This window comes from Mustelus asterias, chromosome 7 (assembly GCF_964213995.1).
Source record: "Mustelus asterias chromosome 7, sMusAst1.hap1.1, whole genome shotgun sequence".
Classification (NCBI taxonomy): Eukaryota; Metazoa; Chordata; class Chondrichthyes; order Carcharhiniformes; family Triakidae; genus Mustelus; species Mustelus asterias.
The window spans coordinates 60,633,505-60,649,493 of NC_135807.1; the positions used below are offsets into that span (position 1 = coordinate 60,633,505).

The 15,989-nt window shown below is 41.9% G+C and overlaps 1 protein-coding gene across 19 annotated transcripts in view; it reads left to right on the forward strand.

Moving 5' to 3' along the window:
* The window catches only part of dtna (dystrobrevin, alpha), a 268,122-nt gene that overhangs the window by 87,494 nt on the left and 164,639 nt on the right, over positions 1–15,989 (forward strand). Inside the window, exon 2 of one of the 19 annotated variants that reach the window (XM_078216105.1) lies at positions 9,660–9,729. The exons of 16 other annotated variants lie outside the window; for them this stretch is intronic. The gene's annotated coding sequence lies outside the window, so the exon portion shown is untranslated. Of the gene's footprint in view, positions 1–3,083; positions 3,139–4,923; positions 5,134–9,659; positions 9,730–15,989 lie in introns of those variants that run through there. 2 more of the 19 variants (XM_078216106.1, XM_078216103.1) reach the window with 2 other exon arrangements.

The window sequence follows — 15,989 nt, forward strand, 5'->3', positions numbered from 1 at the left end:
TTTTGTACTTTCTAACCCAGAAGTGCTGAAACCAATTTAGTGAGCCCATTCAATTTACTACCTAAACTTAATTAACTTAGCATTGATAAAACCTGTTGTCGCCTTCCGTTTTTATGGTTCAGCTACTTAACTGGGAGGAAATCACTGAGCCATTGGAGAAGCTATATCTATAATTTGTATTGGAATTCTGATTAAGATTTAAACAATTCCACCCAAGCCCACTACATGTTTTCGACTTGGAACACATTTGTGCCTTTATGTAGCAAAATCAGGCAGTCATGTTAAACAGATGAATCAGAGTATGAGCTATATGTACCGTGAATTTGTGACCGCATGCAATGTTGCAAGTGCGGCTTCATGCAGCACTGCAGCAATTTATGGTTATGTGGGAATCTTTGTGTAAAAGAGCATTTGAGAGCAAGAACCGTGGGTATTTTCAACAAACAAAATAGGTAATTTGGTCCATCAGGAGGAGTTTTCAAAGCTTAGTCCCTGCTGAAACAGCTTCTCGTTTGGACACAAGGTTTTCAGTAGTGTGGTTCATCCTTCAGTTGCATTTCTTGAGGTTTTTCTCTCATTTGTAGGGAGGGAGTAAACACAATGGCTGGATTTTTGTTAGCAAGACAGTGTAGCTGGAGCCGGGAAATTTCCCAACTCTGCAGAACCTCATTTATACAAAAGGCCATGTCACACGCAGTTCACATTTCTGGGAGGCAGGGTTGTGATCAAATCAGACTTGCCTCCTCCAGAGACAGCTCAAAGACAATCCCGGAGAGGGGTGGCTGATTAGAAGGCTTGCCTCAGTTCTCTGAGACTTCAGTCTAGCTTTATAAAAGGCTGTTAGGCCCTCTAGCCCACACCCACCCTTTCATGCCAACTCATACAATCTATGCCTCCTCCACAGAACATCATACTTCATGTTGCCTTGTACCCCCATGCCCCACTATGCCATCTCATAACCCCCATGTCACCTCCAAAGCCACTCACCAGTATTCACTTGGGCAGACCTCGGGAGCTATGTGGAGATGAAAAAAATAAATTTCTGTCAATCTGATAGAGCTCCCATTCATAACACACTTGATACAGCAAAAAAACTCTCATACATGAGACCCATTCAAGAATTTTAAATACCTTCAAGTGGTCATTCTGTAATGAAAACAAACTTCTATTCAATAACCACGTCAGAGACAGTTAGTCAATTCTTTAATGTCCTCTTAAGACTGTCAGTCAAGGTGTTTACTCAGACACACAGCTAAGATAATTGGATTTGAACCTTTTGAAAGTCAGCTAAACATTCATAATGGGCTATAATGCAATAATAGCCCTTGGGAAATGTTAACATGATGGGCTGAATTTTCCCAAAAATCAGCAAAAGCTGATAGCGAACAGGAAAAATGGCATTGAAGCCGCTGACAGCCAGGGCAGCTATCTCTGCTGTGTAGTCCCATGTTTAGGAAAAAGCAAGGGGTGGTGGCTACCATGAACACCACCAACGCCATGAGGCAGTGCCCAGGCATGATCCTCTTCTCCTTAAGTGATGCATTCAGCTATGCTCCTTTGTGAGGTTTACTCGTCAGATACATGCCTTCAGAGACCAGTCGGGTTTCGCATTGTTCTGCCCTCACGCTGAGGTGTGTGGGTTTTCTGATGGTGGGGGAATGATTCAGATATAGAGGCCTGATAATGATATGCTAATTCATTCAAATGATGTTCCCAATGGTGAACATCAGAAAATGCAATGATGGAGGGAGGGGTCAATCAAGTCACCCGTTCACATTCACATGAAGCTAGATTTGGCTGTTCTTGTGAGATTTTCCACTCCCATCGCAAAACCCGCTCAACATGATCAGGAGCAGAAAATCCTGGTTGGTGTCTTTTGGAACTGCAAGAGCAGGTGGCCATTTATCTTTCTAAGCTACACCAGATGGCCTGTCAATCAATGCATTCCAGTAGTATTTTTTTTACAACACTGACAACTGCAGCCTAGTTTTTGCTTTGCATTTTTGAAGTGCTGGGGATATATAAATAACTTCAGATCATCATATTTAAACAGACCTTATCCAACATTCAGGAGAGTTTACGTCTCCTCCATATATTCATGACTCCAACACTGTGGGTTATGGCCCTTGGAACAGTAAAAATAGGATCTGTTTAGAGTCAGCAATAATTTCAAATTGTCCTGCGGATTTGTGCTTGTCGCCAGTGCAATTCATGCCTCACCACCTTTCCCCTACTGACAAAAATTGCATCAGCCGGAAATGAGAGTGCGACTTCCCCATCTGGGTCCCACCTGCAAATTTTAAAGATCTCCGGAGCCATCCTGACTCCATGAACATCTGATTCAGTGTTTACGGAATGTGACAGCCATGAGTATTTCCTTTCCTTCATGCAAGTGGATACACTCCATGACGGTGAAACTTCCAGATGCACTGTCCTGTTACTTTAATATTTAAGTTCCTTAACTGAAATTATTGGATAATTTTAGTCTTTATAACACAAAAAACTTTGATTATCAAAAGTAGACTCTCATTTACAACCCTTTGTTTCGTCCCCAAACATTGGAGACCCACATGAACATGTTTCTTTTCCCTTTTCTTCAGTGCAATTAATTATGGGTTGCAGCAGCTACCCGTGAGGGCTGTGCCCTGCTGTCCAAAAACCCTTTCCTTTCTTCTTTGTACTTGGACTGGATTAGCACTCTTACACATTAAAATGATTCCTTGTACTTTGTTCTTCTTGCTTGATTACATATTAATTAAAAAATAATGACATCTGTTTTGCCTGGAGGTTTTGTCTTACTGACAGTCTTTTATGAAGAAAGGTTAGGCTTGACAATGTGTGCACATACACTGGAGAAAGAGCTAATACTGTGGGAAAGCTAGCTGATGGAAAGCATAACAGTTTAATAATGGGTCAGCCTGTGCAAGCGTTAGCCTGACCGCTGTCAATGTACTATTAATCACAGTCTATGGCAATTACCTTGTTAAGGGATTGCTAGTTAAACATGTGACATTGATTGTCCTAAAAATAGGCTGGAACACTTTGGAGGGAAGTTAGTAGCACTGAGGAAGTGTCTTACAATAAACTGCTTGAACGTAAAAGACCAGTCTGGATTGATTCTTCCACCTCAGCCACTTTGTAAGTAACAACCGCTAAGCATAGCCTGTATTTTAGGCTTCACAGGCTCTTGTCAAAAACAGATGCTTGTTTCCTTGATTATATTAATATTGAACATAATAATGACAGATTTAATGCCTCTGGAATGCCCCTTTACAAAATTAGTCACCGGTGAATGGGGCTGATGTTGGATCTGTCGTCCTCAAGATTTTGTCAGAGGTTCCTGTGACTACCACCTGGAGGTATGACTTTTTTCTCTTGTAAACCCTCCACCATTGATACCAGGAGTACTTCTTTTGCAATTTCACAGACTTCAGGATCCTCCCTTCACCATGGAAATTGGCTTCAACTCCTCCCGGTACTTATCTGAGGGTTGCTGTCAGTGGGATGGGCAGTCATAAATTGTTACTTCTCATCAGGCAAGCTGCATTTTGATGTTCTGCAGTGGCAGCTCATTGCGAATATGTAAATAGATAGAAATTGGCCTCAGGGCCTCTTGGTTCAGGTGAATGCTACTCTCCCAGTGTGAACTTTGGCCTTGAAAACAGGCCCAGACTAATTTCTGCTGAGTAGAGTCTTTTTTCTGATTTAAAATTTATTTATTAATCACAAGTAGGCCTACATTCATACTGCAATGAAGTTACTGTGATATCCCTGTCAACATTACCACACTTTTGTCATTATCAGACATAGCATTGTCAGAGGACACTGCCACTTTAGAAATTGTATAGATGCCACTTGGAACAGAGTCTACAGATAGACATTGGGCAAAATCTTGTGGAGGCCACCAGCGAGGGTATCAGCTGGAGAACTGTTGAGAACCCCCTGTTGACCCTTTTATGGAAAGCCTGCCACATCTTGTGCTACTCTGGCACTTAATAAGCTCAGTAAGAAGTCTCACAACACCAGGTTAAAGTCCAACAGGTTTATTTGGTAGCAAATACCATTCTAGCACAGTAAGAAGTCTCACAACACCAGGTTAAAGTCCAACAGGTTTATTTGGTAGCAAATACCACTTAATAAGCTGGCAGCTCCTCTGCACTCAGTAGAACTACCAGGGAGGCAGTGACCGCTGTTAATATGATGTTCACTTGAGAACTTTGATCAAGAAGGGATCTATGCAAGGTAAATGATGGTGGGAAGGAGTTTGCACAAGAAGGGGTGGTTGTGAGTAAGAGCGAGGAAGCAGTTCTCAGCAAACCCCTTCTTCCTGATGCTGGATCCCCCCAATCAGGCATTGAGTGCCTTTGAAAGGACCAGAGAATCCCGCCGGCTTTAACAGTTGGAGAATTCTGGCTATAACATATGGAAAACAGGCTGTTTCAGTTGACAGCTTCTAGACCAGGTTGTTTAAGCCAAAGGGACTCTGCTTGCCACAGGTAATTTGTCAGCAGGGCAAAATTAAAAACAGAGAGTGGCTTAGTAAATTAGAAGTGGAATCAACTGTGTATGTCATCCATAGTTCTTGGTGCTTTTTAGTAGGAGACATGTAAAACCTAATGTCCTGTTCTTAAAATCAGGAATTCAAAAGACAATTGTTTGACTATATCCATACAATGCGGTCAATATTCATTTTTATGTTTCAGTTTTTCCCTCTCTGTTTATTGTTACCAGCAAATTCTGATTTCGTTTGGTTAAAATTATAATTTGCTGCGCAAAATAGTTACTTTGTAAAGGCAGCTGATCTCACAATAAAAGAACTGTGACTTTTTTCTCCAGGATTAGGATGAAAAAGTTTGTTTTAGCCTTCTCTAACATGAACAGCTGGATTCACAGCAACCATGGCAACAGGTCACATGATTCAGTGTATTAGATTGCCTGGCAGCAAGTGCATTAAGGAATCGGAGGAGAGAGTACACAGAGGCCTGGCCCCAAGATGAAGCATTGTGTTTATTTTAGATTGCATGTACAGTTAAATATGTTAAAGACTGACTCTTCTCTCACAAGTTGTTTCTGCTTGGCTGAGGCAGCACTACTTGGACACGTTATTGTTTAGGTGTGGCCACTGTGCATCAGGTAAGAACAAATGGATTTAATCTTGAAAAGCTGGAGATTTAGGCCCTATTAGTTCATGTTTTTGAAGTTGTATCTGTCGGTGCATAACCTGTTTCAGCGTTTGACAAAGGTTTGGTTGTGTTACAAATGTGTTCAGGACTTCTGCCAAGGCAGAGATTTGCAGTTCTTCACTGTAGACAATTGCATTCTGTGATTTTAAGAAGCGGTTCTTTGTAAATTAAGTTATCAATAGTAAAAGTTTCCTTAAGTCTGGACCTAGTTCAGCCATAGTTTACAGTCTAACTTTTTATTACAGCTTCAATGTACTGTCAAGATATTTGCCATAAAAGGGATATTAGAACTTAATGTCTACAATATTAAGTGAAATAAAGTAAATCCAGATTATAACTGCAGAATGAGTAAGGAAAGTAGGACCAAAAACATAACTGGAAAAAGGTATGTTTCTTACCAAGAAACCAGAAAAAATATATTTACATAAGAATTGATAAATGTTTGGATTGGTTTGCCAGCGTCGTAATAAAACCAAAAAAAAGTGAACGTTAAAAAAGCAGTTGAATTCCATGATCTGAAAGTTTTGGCGCAAGAAGCGTGAGCTTTGATGACACAAAACCTATTCTCATATTTGACGTAATGTTTTCTTCTGAAATGCATGTCAAAATGAGGATCATTCATTAAACAACTTCAATACGGACCAAATTGTTTTACTGAGCAATTAGATCTAGTAACGTGTAACTGTAAAACTTCTATTGTGCTTTTAAAAGTTATTAAATTAGCAAAATAGGTTGCTCATGACTATCTCTGACAGTTGTAACAACAGATAAAATAATGCCAGAAAATATGGGTTTGGATTTGCCAATGGCTTGACTTGTATTTTTATGTTTAAAGCTTCCAATGCTTAATTTATCCTGCATGGTGTTACTTTCTCAGCAATGTATGTAAGGAAGTTGCATTGGATCATTGACTGACAAAGGCAGGTGTGTAGAAAGAATTGACGTGTAGGGCACGGTTGAAATGGATTTGCCAAACCTCAGGGGAACTTGGGCTGGCATTTTGACCACAAGCCCATTCTTGCGTGGAACAGCTGAACTACATTTCAGTAGAAGGTCACTCTCTAGGCGTCATTGAGTTCTGTACATAAGTCACTTTTTATCTTTTTATTTGACGCTTAAAGGGTGAAAAATCAAGGGAATTCTTTTTACTGAAATTACCAGAGCAGGCATGTCAAACTCAATTTACATGGTGGGACTGATCCAACATACTGGTACCTGGCATGGGCCACATTGAACAAGAGTTATTTTTACATGCCGGAGTGGCAAACTTTAAATGCTTCACTTGTTTTTTCCGGTGTGTGTGATCCTGTAGCTAATTTACACTGGCAGCATAACCACTGCCATATCACTGTCCTCACTGTTTTTAGTCAGGCCTGTCAGCTACCTGAAATCAGTATTGGGTCAATTTGAATGTGTAAATGAGTGTCCCTTGCTTGTTTCTGCACCTTGCTCAAATCTCACTCTCAAACTCCACCCCATTCCCCAAGTCTCAAAATCTCAACCTCTGCACCCCTGCTCCACCCACCCACCTCACCATTACTGTCCCACTACCAATTCTCAATTTGTCAACCTTCCGACATCTAAACTTTTCTTTATAGAAGTAGTAGCCCAGTAAAGGGAAAATGTTTTTAAAAATCACTATGTTTTATTTCTATTTCAGTCAATCGCTTACAAAATCGGCAAAATTTGTTTGTAAATAAGTAACTTGGTTCTGTTTTTAAAATTTGCATCGACTTGTTCTCCTCCTTGGTCCATTGTGAGGCTGAGTGGGAGCACTGTTGGAATACTCAGCAGATTGGGGCTCCTCATTGAAGGAAGGTTGGTGAAGGAATAGAGACACTATTAGCACAGATTCATTACGGTGTTACCTGGTATGTGAAAATACAGATGCGAAGAAAGACTTAAACTAGACTTTTGTTGTTTTCATTGAACCAAAGGATGTGGAATTGATGAGAAATCCAGGCAAGTTATTTGGGTGGCATCTGCCATTGGTTTCAGAGTGTGAGGTTTGTGACCACATTTCATTTATCGGTTTACATGGGCTATGTACTTACTGAGGACATTACAGTATAGGATATAGTTTGTAACTTGTGTTCGTACAAATCAGTATACATCTGTAAAGATATAATTGGGAAAAGGTGTAACTGGGGTGAAGGAGTAGTGTATTACAGTTCATCTTGTTTGTTAAATGTTTTATTCTTTTGTTAAAAGATCATCAGCTGACTCCTGTCACTCTGTTCAGTAGCTGCCTTTCACCTATCTCAATAAAAATATAAAAGTTAGGATCTATCAAGCTGAGTTCCAATCTGAGATCTGACTTGTCCAACTTTTTTTTACGAGAGTTACAAGGCAATGGAACTCATGGCAGCAGTTACTGATTAAAGCAAAGAGCATCTTAACATTTAAAGATTGGTTTGACAAATGGTTGATAAAGAGGGGGATAAAGCAATGTGGCCCATGGGTTAGAAGTATTGTTCCTATGGAGGATAAACTCCATCACAGACTGACCAAGTTAAATGGCTGGTTTCCATTTTGTAAATTCGTACAGTTTAAAATCGATTGTTATATATCCTTCAACATTTCTCTCTTTTTTTTAACTGGAGTCCCATTGCTTATTATAGGATTAACAATGTCGGACTTGAACAAGGATTGAAGCCAGTTGGGGAAGGGAATCCATTGCAAGAATTTTTAAAATTGTTTTCAGTGGGAAAGGAGGTCTATCAAAATTAAAGGACAGTTGAAGTGGGCACATCTGGGGAGATAGTGCAGAATGATCTCCAAACAAGTAGGAAAAAATTAATAATAATCTGTAGCAATCACAAAATGTAGTGCCTTAATCTGACATGTTTAGAATTAAATGTCAGGATCCAAATTGATCAGTGATGGCCATATAAAGTTTAAAGTTTATTAGTGTCACAAATAGGCTTACATTAGCACTGCGATGAAGTTACTGTGAAAATCCCCTTTGGTCAGATAATGTGTACTTATTATACATTTGTGAGCAGTTTTTTTTGTTTTCTGCAGTCAAATGTTCAAATATTTCTACATTCACACAGGCACAAAATTTTAATAGAAATTTCAACAAAGTTCTGGGAGCAATAAGGCATCCACTGCAAGCTTCAAAGCCCCATGGCAGTCACCAATAAAGCTCAAATTACTGGTGGGCATTAGTTTCAAACCACACCAAATCTAATATTTTATTTGTTAAGTAATACAGGATGAAAGAAGGCATGCCCAGAACTTAACCACCTACACTGCCCATGGCCATCATTATGCCACCAACCATTTCTGTCAGTTCCGGCTCACCTACCAGGCAATGACTAACTGCCTTTTGCATATTCCAGATCCACAAAGAGGTGTTGTTTGCCAGAAGGATACTTGAACCACAGAGACAGAATTGTCAAGTGTTTTTAGCTTTTCTATTTCTATCTCCTTCCAGGCTAGTGTTTCATTCGACTGTAATGTTAGCCATCATGCTTATAACACTTATAACAAATGGGTGAGTAATGCATCGGTCACTATCGCCAACACTATCATCTTCCTTCCCAATGAATAACAGCAAGAGTATGATGTGTTTGCACAAGGTCATTTCACTGAAGTTTCACTGCATTTCCGAAAGTACAGGAGTCGTTGATGATAATTATGGCTATTGGGCATCAGATGCATGCTTCTCCTCTGCCAGTGCTACTTGTTACTCCTCACCTATGTACTGTGATTCATTTGGTGCGACCTACTCAATTGCATTGACTGCATCCTCCAGGATACATATAAGGATGTGGCATTTATAAATGTTAAAGAGACAGATGCAAGGACTTCCTCTGACAAGTTGTGCTCACAAGCCCACATTGACAGACTGGTGAAACTCCGAGCTTGTGGAATCTTTGCTGTTTTCTTTATTTTCATTACAAATAAGCTTAAATTCAGTGGGTTGTTCCACTTGATCTGAGATTATGGTCAGAAAAGAGAAGACAGCTGTTAGCTTTGCTTACAACATTTTCCTGCCTATCTGCAGGAAGACCAAAATAAGGTCTTCACTGCTCCAGATTCTTGTTGGCCAAAGAGAAAGGAGGAAGATGGTGGGAAGACAGAAGGAAATACACAGGATTATCTTGAGATACACAGCACAGTAACAGGCCATTCAGCACTCTTGGTTTCAACTACTCCCTGTGGCAGAGAGTTTCACATTCTCGCCACTGTTTGAGTAAAGAAGTCTCTACTGAATTTTCTATTGGATTTCTTGTTAACCACCACGTATCGATGGCCTTCCCAAACAAGGAAACATTGCCTCAGTATCCGCTCTATAAAACCTTCCAGAATTTTAAAGACCTTAATCAGGTCACCATTCAGCTATCTTTCCATTGAAAAGAGATGCAGCTTGTCAATTCTTTCGTGATATGAATACACATGCATTTCTGTATAATCCTTGTAAATCTGTTCTGCATCTTCTCCAATGCCTCCAAACGGTTTGTATTCCAGGTTGCTAAAGGAAGTGACTATGAAGATAGTGGAAGGGCTTGCCAAAATCTTTCCGAGGTACTAGAGAATGGTGAGTTGCAATACCCTTTCTCAACATTCCTAGTGACTACAGGTTGGTCAATTGAACATCGGTGATGGATAAGATTTTAGAAACAACAATCAAGAGGAAAAAAACACAGGCACTTCAAAAGGAGTTAATTAAAGAGAGCTACCATGGATATGTAAAGGGATATCCACTGCTTGCTGAAGTCCAGGTCTGAGGCATTCAAGTCAGGCGACACTGACCTATACAAGAAAGCCAGATACGATCGAAGGAGATCCAACAAAGATGCCAAAAGACAATAGCTAGAATCCCAGGCAAACCACACCGACCCCCGCAGACTATGGCAAGGTCTGCAAGACATAAAAGGCTACAAGATGAAGGCATATAAAATGATTGGCTCCAACACACCCCTTCCTGATGAGCTCAATGCATTCTATGCCCGTTTTGAGCAAGAAGTGCATCTGTAAAAGTTGGTGGAAGCCCTGGATGAACCTGTATCAGGGGTCAGCATTGCAGATGTCGGAGCAGCTTTCTTGAAGGTCAACCCACGGAAAGCAACTGGCCCGGATGGGGTACCCGGACATGCACTCAGATCCTGCGCGGATCAGCTGGTTGAGGTATTTACATCTGGTTTATTCCTCTGTGTCTGCTGCGACTGATAGCCAAGTTCCACACACATGAGGACGGCCTCAACCCGGATCTTGGGTTCATGTCACACTATCTGTAACCCACACGACTTTCCTGGGCTTGCAAAATCTCACTAACTGTCCTGGCTGGAGACAATACACATCTCTTTAACCTGTGCTTAACCCTCTCTCCACTCCCATTGTCTGTACCTTTAAGACTTGATTACCTGTAAAGACTCGCATTCCAACCATTATTTTGTAAATTGAGTTTGTGTCTTTATATGCCCTGTTTGAGAACAGAACTCCCACTTACCTGATGAAGGAGCAGCGCTCCGAAAGCTAGTGGCTTTTGCTACCAAATAAACCTGTTGGACTTTAACCTGGTGTTGTGAGACTTCTTACTGAGGTACTTACAGACATCTTCAATCTCTCTTTACAACAATCTGAAGTCTCTATCTGCTTGAAGAAGACGACCATCATCCCGCTATCTAAGAAAAACCAAGCAACGTGCCTTAATGACTATCGGCCAGTGGCTCTGACATCCATCATTATGAAGTCCTTCGTAAGGTTAGTCATGGTACAAATCAATTCCAGCCTCCAGGACTACCTGGATCCGCTACAGTTTGCCTACTGCCACAACAGGTCCACAGCAGACGCCATTTCCCTGGCCCTGCACTCAACCCTGGAACACCTAGATAACAGGGACACCTATGTCAGACTCCTATTTAATGACTACAGCTCAGCTTTCAACACTATTATTCCCACGAAACTCATCTCCAAACTCTGTGGCTTGCGTCTTGGCACCTCCCTCTGTGACTGGATCCTGAACTTCCGAACTCACAGACCACAATCAGTAAGGATAGGCAACAACACTTCCTCCGTGATCATCCTCAACACCGGTGCCCACAAGGCTGTATTCTCAGCCCTCTACTATATGCCTTATACACCTATGACTGTGTGGCCAAATTCCCCTCCAATTCAATTTTCAAGTTTGCTGACGACACCACCGTAGTGAGTCAGATCTCAAACAATAACGAGACTGAGTACAGGAATGAGACAGAGAATCTGGTGAACTGGTGCGGCAACAATAATCTCTCCCTCAATGTTAACAAAACAAAGGAGATTGTCATTGACTTCAGAAAGCATAAAGGAGAACATGCCCCATCTACATCAATGGGGATGAAGTAGAAAGGGTCGAGAGCTTTAAGTTTTTAGGTGTCCAGATCACCAACAACCTGTCCTGGTCCCCTCATGCCGACATTATAGTTAAGAAAGCCCACCAACGCCTCTACTTTCTCAGAAGACCAAGGAAATTTGGCATGGCAGCTATAACTCTCACCAACTTTTACAGATGCACCATAGAAAGCATTCTTCCTGATTGTATCACAGCTTGGTATGGCTCCTGCTCTGCCCAAGACCGCAAGGAACTACAAAAGGTCGTGAATGTAGCCCAATCCATCACACAAACCAGCCTCCCATCCATTGACTCTGTCTACACTTCCCGCTGCCTCGGCAAAGTGGCCAGCATTAAGGACCCTACGCATCCCAGACATTCTCTCTTCCACCTTCTTCCTTCGGGGAAAAGATACAAAAGTCTGAGGTCATGCACCAACCGACTCAAGAACAGCTTCTTCCCTGCTGCTGTCAGACTTTTGAATGGACTTACTTTGCATTAAGTTGGTCTTTCTCTACACCCTAGCTATGACTGTAACACTACATTCTGCACTCTCTTGCTTCCTTCTCAATGAACGGTATGCTTTGTATAGCTGCAAGAAACAATACTTTTCATTGTATGTTAATACATGTGACAATAAATCAAATCAAAGGCAGATTGTGCTTGACAATCTAAATAAAAGAAGTAACAGAGGAGGTTGAAGAAAGGAGGCAGTAGGTTTTGTCTATATTAATAAAAATTGACAGGCTGTCACATAAAAGGCTGGTTAACAAAATTTGAGGCTCACGAGGAACAGGAGAGTCAGTGACAGCTTGAATAAAACAGTGAATCAGGGTAAATATTTTTCAGATTGGAGGATCGTAGACTGGTGTTCCCCAAGGGATAGTGCTACATCCACTGTTTTTTTTTGATTACATATAAATGACGTTGATATTGGAAGACACAGTAAGATTTCAAAATTTGCCACTGATAGAAAACTTGGAGGCAAACAGCGAGGATGATATTATTTGACATAGATAAGCCAGTAGAATGGGCAGACAAGCAGTGCGTGAAATTTAACACAGGTAAGTGTGAGGGGATGAGGTGATTCATTTTGGCAGAAGGTATAGGAAGGGTAATATAGGCACAATGAGTGTGCAGGGATGGAGGGCCTCGAGTCCAACACTCCAGCCCCACCCACTTGCTGCACCGAGTCCATCACATTGCACCGGACATGGTCTGGGCTGACGTGGCTGCCTGTATTGCTGACTGAGAAGGAGAAGAAGTATTTAAGATCTTGGCTAATTATCAGGTACCTGATCCAACTCCGTTGTTTCATTGATAATGGCTTGGGATTGGGATTGTGGTAGCGAACTGTCAAGGAGGTTGGCAGCACATAATTGTGCATTTGCCTGCCTCCGATCCAGATCCTACACCAATTTTTTTAAAATCCAGTCCTATGCCACTGATTCATCTGGAAGGTATAAGGACTATATGTATGATGGTAGAATGAAGGTAATGCATTGGATGGGGAGACAGCCAGGATGTCTAGCTGCGAGGATTGATTCAACGGGGATGCTCCTTGGTGCTTTGCTGTTGTGAAGCTCTGGCAGCTGGCAGGGCTGGTGGCCCTGGTTTGTTCTTGTCACCTGTTCCTGTACCACTTTTCTTCCCAGGTGACTCTGAGGTTTACCCGTTGTAGGGCGCAGTAATAAAACATGCAGGAAATTGCAATAATATTGGAGATTCCCTCAGGCCTATATTGCAGGCTACCTTCAAGTCAATCCAAGTAGCAGAATCTCAAATTCAGAATGCTCATAGTTAGCTCGGTCAGAGCTCTGATAGAAATCTGGCCCTCTGCATTTGTGATTTGATTCCTCATAGATGTGGTGAACCATATGCTCAGGTGAACATCCTTTGACCCCAAGCAGCAGCCTGACATTTGATGATTTGGGTAGAAGAGAGGGATAATTGAGGCCTGGCACAGGGTAAAAGTATGACGAGCCAGGAAGCCAGACATCTACTTTCGTGATGCACTGCCTGTCGTCCCACACCAGCTGAACATTGAGTGAATGGCAGCCCTTTCTGTGCATGTACGCTGCAGACTCTTGACATGGAGCAAGCAAGATTGAGTTCAGTCAATTAAGACTTTACGCCTGGGAAAGATTGCTATCTGAGTTAAAGTCAAACTGTTATTTTTTGAAAAAGAGGGAGCAAGTTCATTTGCCTGCTCTGACCATATTACACGAGCTATGCTTTGTAGAATCAGTTGAGTGAATCTTTACTTTTACACTTGACTTTCTCAGTAACAGCGCTCTCACGATAAAGACATTGAATCTGGCATCCTCTTACCCAAAATTTACTTTAATCTTTTTGAAAAGGGAAAATGAGCAATATAAATCCACAAAAAGTAGCTTTAACAACGAGAACATCTGAACATCCAAAAGTACATTCCACATCTGAGTTTACTGTATCCATTAGTGTTTGTTTTGAGAAGCGATATGAACACCATGTAAAGAATTCACAGGGCGTCCTTCTTTGTATGACTTTTGTGCCAACATTCCAATATGTTGGCGAGAGGTTGAAGTTTTACTAATGGACCCGGCCTGTTTGTTACACTGAGAGTCCAGTTTTGTAGACTTGAATTTTGCATGCTAAATCAGCTTTGCTCAAATACATTTTGGGATTTTCTTAATGCTGTTCACTAACATAACGGACACAAACACGCTTAGAGTTTGTAGATGTGACATTTAGAGTAACCTTTCCTCGGGCAGAATTTGTTAGTTTCCGCCAAGTTGCAGAAAGTGAAAAGATTGCGAGGAGAGATATCTGCCACTTGAGGAGATGTTTACTTGGGATACCAGAACAGATTTAATTCAGGACAGAATTAGACGGTGGAGCTTAAAGTGCTTTTCCCCATGGCGAGTTTAGTGGCATTTAATGAGGCATGTGGGTGGTGGGTGAGGACCATTCTGCCTCCACTTCAATTTAAGTCTATGGTGGGAAGTCTGTGGACAGTTTTCCATCAATTGATGCCCTCATCCCGTCACTGCTGTTATTAATCCTGTGGTGGGTTGGAGTCTTGCCATGCAGGGAGCATGATGAGCAGTCCCTTGTGGGATTGCTTGCCTGCTCCCAGGGGTGTACCTCATTCAAAGGCACCCAGTGCCTGATGGAGGGACTCCAACATTGGGAATGGAGTGCGTCAGCTGAGACCCGCCTCACACCCCGCCCTTGCTGCTGACCCCACGCCCTTCCACCTTAACCCCTGAAGTTACACACCTGCTACCACTCACCTGTGGTCTGGGATCCAACGATGATCCTCGGCCTCATGTAGATGTTGTATTGGCAGCAGCCACCACCTCCCCCTTGATGCTGCTGTTTAGCAGAGCTGCCGGTTTTGAAGAAGGGTCGCGTACAACTTGAAATTAGATTTTGTCATCAGCTTACCCTTCCCCAGGGCATAATCACAATGTGTTCCACTTTAGGTGTCTCTGTTTTTGCCATTTCCTTCGCTATCCCCAAGGTGAGTTCTGAGGTGGGGGTGAAGTAAATTTGAATGGATGGAGATTCCCCCCCCCCCCTGTGAATCTGCCTGCCCCAACCCTGACACAATTTCATACTTGAGTGGGCAGGACCTCACTAAATGGCCAATTAAGGGCCTTTTCTTGCCCAGCCTCAATTTTTAGGATGATAGATGGGTGGGATTCTCGGATGGGAAGTGGGGGCACACCGCAATGTAAAGGCCCCTTCAGAGTTGGAGCACGATCTCTTCTGGGACCTTGGAGCTCTAGCACTCCCTCCTCCCTGGCCTACCACCTGATGCCATGATCCTTCTCCTACTTCAATGGAACTTACATAGGAGCAGAGGTAGGCCATTCAACCTATTGAGTCTGTTCTACCATTTAATTAGATTATGACTGATCATCTACTTCAAGCCACTTTCCCACACTATCCCCATATCCCTTTTTGTCATTAGTATCCAGAAATCCATCAATTTCAATCTTGAATATGCTCAGTTATTGAGCTTCCACAGCCCTCTGGGATAGAGACCTCCAAAGATTCAGCACCCTCTGAATGAAGAAAATTCCATCTCATGTCAGTCTTAAATGGCCTACCCCTTATTCTGAGACAGTACCCTAGATCTAGGTTCACCAGCCCAGGGAAGCATTCTATCTACATTATTATATCATTGCCTGTAAGAAGTTTGTATTTTTCAATGCAATCACCTTTCATTCTTTGAAACTCTAGGAAACACAAGCCCAGTTTCCTCAATTTCTCCTCATAACAAATTTCCTGCCATCCCAAAGATTAATCTACTGAATCTCTGGTGCGCTCTCACTATGGCAAGAATATTGTTCCTCAGATAAAGAGACCAAAACTATACACAGTACTGCAAAGTGCAGTTTCACCAAGGCTTTATGTAATTGCAGCAAGACATTTTACTCCTGTACTCAAATCCCCTTGCGATAAAGGCCAACATGCCATTTGCCTTCCCAATTGCTTGT